General features: G+C 52.4%; 1 long non-coding RNA gene across 1 annotated transcript; it reads right to left on the reverse strand.

Annotated features, from left to right (window-relative positions):
- Positions 1-174: 174 nt before the first annotated feature.
- Positions 175-5,570, reverse strand: LOC110123851 (uncharacterized). The gene is made up of 2 exons (XR_011490174.1): positions 3,971-5,570; positions 175-346 (listed from the first exon to the last, which is right to left on the reverse strand). It is a non-coding gene; the product is annotated as an uncharacterized lncRNA (long non-coding RNA).
- Between the last annotated feature and the right edge of the window lie 564 nt (positions 5,571-6,134).

A 6,134-nucleotide genomic window follows, 5' to 3' on the forward strand; every position in this document is an offset into this window, starting at 1 on the left:
GCCCAGCGGGGTCCGGCCTGGCCCAGACATGTGAGGGGAGTCAGGTCGGGCTGGCATGGAGGCAGGGTCACGGCTGACTCGACCAGCTGGCCCTGATGCTTTGGCCTGGTCTTTTTACTCTTTCAGAAGATGAAGAAAGGAAGAGGGGGATGAAAGGCAAGCAGGTGAGCTGACCGAACACCTCTCGTGTGTGCAGTTTATTCCACGTCGTCTTCTCTGAATGTCACCATCCACAGAGGGCTGCTGACGCTCCCGGTCAACAGCTGGGGAAGTTGAGGTTGGGCTGAGACTGCCTGCAGGGCTGGGTGGTTGGTTCCAGTGGCTCCAGGGTAGGACAAGCAGGCAACTAGACCGGGACAAATAGGGCAGAACAGAGGGAAGGGATTTTTTTTTTTTAAGGAAGGTCAGGCCTCCCCATGCAGCTGAGGGTGTCCCAGTCCAATCTCCAGACCCAGACAGGCCCTAGTCCCAGAGGTCCCAGCTGGTCTGCTCTGTCCCCCTCCCACGCATGCCTCACTCTTTCGTGTGTTCCTTCATGCGTCTCGCATTCACTGAGGGCACACTCGGTGCCAAGCACTGGTCTAGGCACGGGAGGAAAGGGAAAGAAAGAAGTCTCTGTCCTCAGAGAATTTACCTCCCAGCCTTTTGTCTTAGGGGGTGGGGAGGGGGCACAGGGGGACCATGGAGCAATCATTGGAGAATCCACACACAACCCTCTTCGTTTGAGGAAACAGACAAATCACATAGAACACTTCACTTACCTGGCTTGGAATGAGAAAAACCCCTCTCATATTCTTTTTTTTATCTTTTTTTTTCCTGTTTGTTTTTTTTTTTGCCACACCCCGTGTCACGTGGTATCTTAGTTCCCTGACCAGGGATTGAACCACTGCCATCTGCAGGGGAAGCACCGTGTCTAACCACTGGACCACCAGTGATGGTTTAGTCAGTAAGTCATGTCCGACTCTTGTGACCCCATGGACTGTAGCCCACCAGGCTCCTCTGTCCATGGGATTCTCCAGGCAAGAATACTGGAGTGGTTTGCCATTTTCTTCTCCAGGGGATCTTCCCAACCCAGGAATCGAACCCGGGTCTCCTGCATGGCAGGCAGATTTTTTTACCAACTGAACTACAAGAGAAGTCCTTAAAGCCAACTATATTTAAAACCTGATGTGTCTTCCTCAATGTGCCACTTAAAACATTGTCCCCCAGTTTTATTGAGAAATAATTAACACACACCACTGTATAAGTTTAAGGAACACAGCATGAAGATCTGATTTACATGTTGCATTAATCATATTATGAATTGATTAATGCAATAAGTAAGACATTTTTATTGTGAAGATATACACAGGACAAAATGTTTACTGACAATCATAACTAATTGATTCTGTTGATCCAATATATTCTAATTGTACTGTGATATAATTTGCAACTTATTCCCCAATGTGCATGACTTCATAATTATGTCTTTTTTTACCCACAGAAGTTCTTATAGGATACACTTCTCTTGTATATGACCGAATCCAACTAGTATCTCTATTTTAATATAATGATTTGGTTTCTAGATTGATAGCACTCATCCTCTGAATTTAAAAAATAAATATTCCAGCAAATATCCTATTATCACCAATATATTGCTTACTTGTGACAACAATGAAAAAACAAGTGCAAAGTCTTTTGCACTCATTTTGATGGGATACTTTGTGAAGATTTTGTGATGAGGTTAAAATATTTTTTAGTTTTTACAAATCATGGAGTCATTCTAAAACTACTTGACAAAGTATCCCAAGAAAAGACGGGCAAATGTGCTTTCTCCACCTTCTTAAATAGGACAAACAGGGTCTTTCAACATCACAGCACCATGGAAAGAACCAGCCTGGTTTTGCCAGTCTCCTCACAAGGCCTTGAGTCTGGAAAAGAATTGCCGAGGCACTAGTGGTAGAGACTATTAAATCCCAACTCTTCTGCGTTCTAGCTGTGTGACCTGGGACCAGTCATCTTCCTCTCTCTGGGTCTCATATTCTCTCCCATAAAAATGAGGACAACACGAGACAACACACATAACATACTCAGTGACTGCCTGACATGTCATATATGCTCAGTAAATAGCAAAACGCAACCAAACCAACTGAAGGACTGGCAGGTCTGTCCTCAGGGGCCCTTTCTGCATTGAGTTTGAGATTGCAACATCATCCTGAACACTGTTTGCCCTTCTGTGATAGAATGACTCACCCCAGCTTGGGGAACCCTCAAGGAAAGACTCAGGGCTGATTTATTTCTGAGTCCACAGAAGCCAGCACAGAGCCCGCAGCAGCGAGTGTTTGTTGAATGACTGCTTGCCGCTCTACCCGCAGGCTGTCTGTGAGTGTAGAGTCCTGCTGCCTGTTCCCCGACCTGCCCGCCTTTTCTGCATGCAGTCAGCTGTCACTTTCCACCACTCGGGCTGGGTGTTCCTCACCCCAGTCCTGCTGGATATTTACTGACATCCTCCTCCTCTGTGCCGCCTCCTCTGCACTCAGCCTTACTGGATGAGGTTTCGCTGGCAGTGGCAAGGCCCTAACACAAAAGGGCCTCCTTGGGTCCCTACTAACCATTCCATACCTGTGGTCAGTCTCAGACCCTCTCTACCATCCTGGAGGGAGTTAGTGTTATATTTTTCCCTCACCTCCCATGAATAACACTTGAGAGAGAAAGAAACTCAGGCTCAGAGAGATGAGGTGTCTTCTCCAAGTCACAGAACAGGATGTGATGGAATTAGGATTCAAATCTAGGCAGGAGGAGTTGGGACCTGGGCTTGCAGACAGAGTCCTCTTCACTCCGTGGGAGCCCCTGGGTGGCCTATTTGTCCTTTCCTTCCGGTTCCTGCCCAGTGGTCTCAGGCCATGAGACCCACCCAGAGGGGAAGGAGAAGGAGTGTAGTCCTGAACCAGGCTCCCTCCCTCTGTCCCCAAGTAAACAAAGCCCAGGGTCTCCCTTCTAAGTGGGGACTTTCCCAAAGTGCCAGGCCTATTTCCTGGAGGTGGGACAAGGAACAAACAAACTATAGAGACCCAGAAACTGAAATGGAGAAGAGAAAGAATCATCAGGCTGGGTTTGGTGTACAGGGTAGAAAGACAGAAAGAAACCACAGAAAGAGAGAGACAGAAAATGAGAGGAGAGCAAAGGAGACCTCCTGACAGTGTAACAGACACAGAGATGCCCAGAAAGAGGGAGGGAGAGGCAGACAGAGACAGAGAGAAGAGGGGAATGCGGGTGCGGGGGGGGGGGGGGGGTGTTGAGAAGGGATGAGAGCAGAAATGGGAGAGGGAGAGGGAAAGAGAAAGAGGGGAGAGAGAGACTGGCTGAAGCAGAGAGTGAGAAAAGAGAGAGGAGCAGGAGGCCCTGAGCTGGAAGGAGAAAGTGTGGATGTGTAAGACCCCTTGCAGGGCCTGGAGGGGGTGGGGCTGCTGGCAGCGGCAGAGGCTGTTTCCGCTGCACCCCTTATCAGCCTGCTGCCAGATGTTCAGATCCGATGCCAATGTCAGAGAAGTCCATAGTGCCGGGTCAAGGCCGTGGCCAGCGGGAGCCTCAGCTGCAGTGTGGGGAGGAGGACCGGGGGGACGGCAGTAGACCTGCTTGCTCTTCCCCCTCTGCCTCGTGGCTCTTGGGGCTGGACCACCTGGTCGGGGTGGGAGAGACCAGGTGCCTCTGGGGGCTACTTCTCTAGTCTGAGAGCAAGGACTTGTGGTGGCAGAGTGGGGCTCCTGGCAACACATGGAAACGTACATCCTTGCACACTCCCATAAGCAAGGAAGCACATGGACACAGACTCACACACGTGCATGTGAGTGTGCAAAGCCACACGGGGGACAAGTCACAGTCCTGCTCATCGCTGCTCCACCACAGCACCCCTCTGCTGGAGCCCTGTTCTGCACGGAGAGCTTAGAGACCGCCCACCCCCGCCCCCGCCCCCGCCCCCTAGCCCCCTCACCTGAGCCAGGACTGCAGCCAGAGCTGGAGAAGTGACTCTGTGGCTGGCAGGGTTGCCAGGGCCCACCTTGCTCTGTGAATGGGAATCTGCATGCCCTCAGGACTGGGCTGTGGGTCCTGAGACCTTCTAGACTGTGAGGCCTGGTGGAAACTCCTAGGAGGAGACTCAGGAACTGGGTGTCTGGCAGCGCTGGGGCTCCAACCTTGGGCCCAGGCCTCTCCGCCATGCTCCTGGAGCGTGCAGCCGCAGCTGGGGCCCCCTTCCTGGGGTAGTTTATCTCACACTGCACACGCTTGGCCCTCAAGGGGTGACCCAGCCTTGCTCCCCACATTCCTCTTCAACCATGCAGCCGGTGGGCCCCACACAGCCCTGAGACAGGGCCTGTACTTGGGGGTGGTCAGGAGCAACCACTCAGAGACACCCCACTGCCCTCTTGGCCCCAGCCCTTTGCAGCTGTGTCTTATTTCTCTCTGCTCTTGCCTGTGAACATCTCTGCTTTTGTTTCTGTCACAGTCAATCTGTGTTTGCCTCCATCTTTCTCTGGGAATGTCCCAGCTTCTCTCTCTCTAAGATCCTTGAGTGGGACCAAATCTGGGGATACTCTGCTCTTCTGGCTCACGGTGACCAGCCTCTATGGTAATGTGTAGGAGAAATCAGGCTGCGGGCAAGGGGACAAAGATCTTGGGCAGGTGGAGGCCCAGACTTGCAATGGGTGAACTGGGGCGGCCTGAGCAGCAGAAATCCAGACCCCCTCCCACCCACCTGGGTGGAGACAGCCAGGAGACAGCCCAGATAATGGACACTGGTCAGGGCCTGGAAATGGTGGGCTCCCCCATGTATTAGTGAAGACTAGGGGGTGTGGGGCAGGAGAAGGAAGCTGGGGCTGGAGGTCTCTCGGCCTGAGAGCCTCCTTCCTGTTTGTAGGGAAGTGACTGCCTCAGAAAGCTGCTCAGGGGAGAGGAGGGAGGCCATGGCAACTTCCGGGAAGTTGGCCAAGGGCCTGAGGCCACCCTCCCTGTGCCCACATGGGGCCTACTGGCCCTGGCTTAAAATAGTGCAGTTCCTCCACTGCTGCTGCCACTGAAGCCCAGCCCAGGACTCAGAAAGGGTTGCTAGCTGCTTCTCATGCTACCAGCAGAGGCCCAGAGCTGAAGGGATTCACCCAACTTTCTAACCCTCCCCAGACTGAGGCTGGAGGCTGTGTCTTGACAACGTGTACTGGGCGGGGGTGGGGGGGAATTCAGAAAAAGCGGGCGTTCCTGGGTCAGAAACCCTGTACTCAAGTCCTGCTCCAAGACTGACCATCAGCTGTGAGACTTTGGTCTGTCTTGTCTCTTTGAGCCTCAGGTTCCACTTATATAAAATAGGGTGAATGCCTGGCTTTTAACCTAATGAAGCCACATAGGTAGACTCCTCAGAACCTTGCCAGTCATACAATAGACACAAAAAACGGGAGTTCCTTTTGCCTCTTACTGGCCATGCCTCAAACTCCTCAGCCTGAGGAAGGGCCTCCTTGAAGCTTTCCTTGGTTCCTACACTGCTCCCAGGACTAGGTGTTGAACAGGGAAGGTCTGTGGAGAGGGAGTTTGCAGGGAGGGCAAGGATGGGGCTGTGGTCTCCATGGTGAGACTTGTTGCCAAGGGAACAAGACTCCAAGAGCCCTGGGTCTGACAGTTGGGCACTTTTGCCATAGGATCTCAGAGAAGCTGATTACCACTATGGGCCTAAAAACCTGGTGGGCAGCCAGGCCAAGTGAGAGGAGGAGGCTTCTAGATTTCCTGGGTTTCTGCTATTGGGAGTATGAGGGGCTGCAGCCCCCTCCCCTCCTTTTAGGGGTTGACTTCACAGAGGCTCTCCTTTGAACCAGCTAGTGAATCCTCCTTAAACCCCCAAGACACAGACACTGTCATCTCCATTTATCTGACAGGGGCAGTGAGGATCAGAGAGGTATCTCTCTGGGCCAAGGCCACACCAGGTAAAGGAAGGAGCGGAATTAGAACTCAGGAGGCGAGACCCCTGGTTGATGTGTATGCTGTCACACAAACTGCCTGAGGAAAATGACCCCTGGAGGAGGGCTCCATGGAGTCACTTCCAACCTCATCCTAACACCCTCCCCTGCTCACCATTTCTGGGCGTTTCTGGCTCCAGACTCTGACAACCCAGA

This window comes from Odocoileus virginianus, chromosome 2, assembly GCF_023699985.2.
Source record: "Odocoileus virginianus isolate 20LAN1187 ecotype Illinois chromosome 2, Ovbor_1.2, whole genome shotgun sequence".
NCBI lineage: Eukaryota > Metazoa > Chordata > Mammalia > Artiodactyla > Cervidae > Odocoileus > Odocoileus virginianus.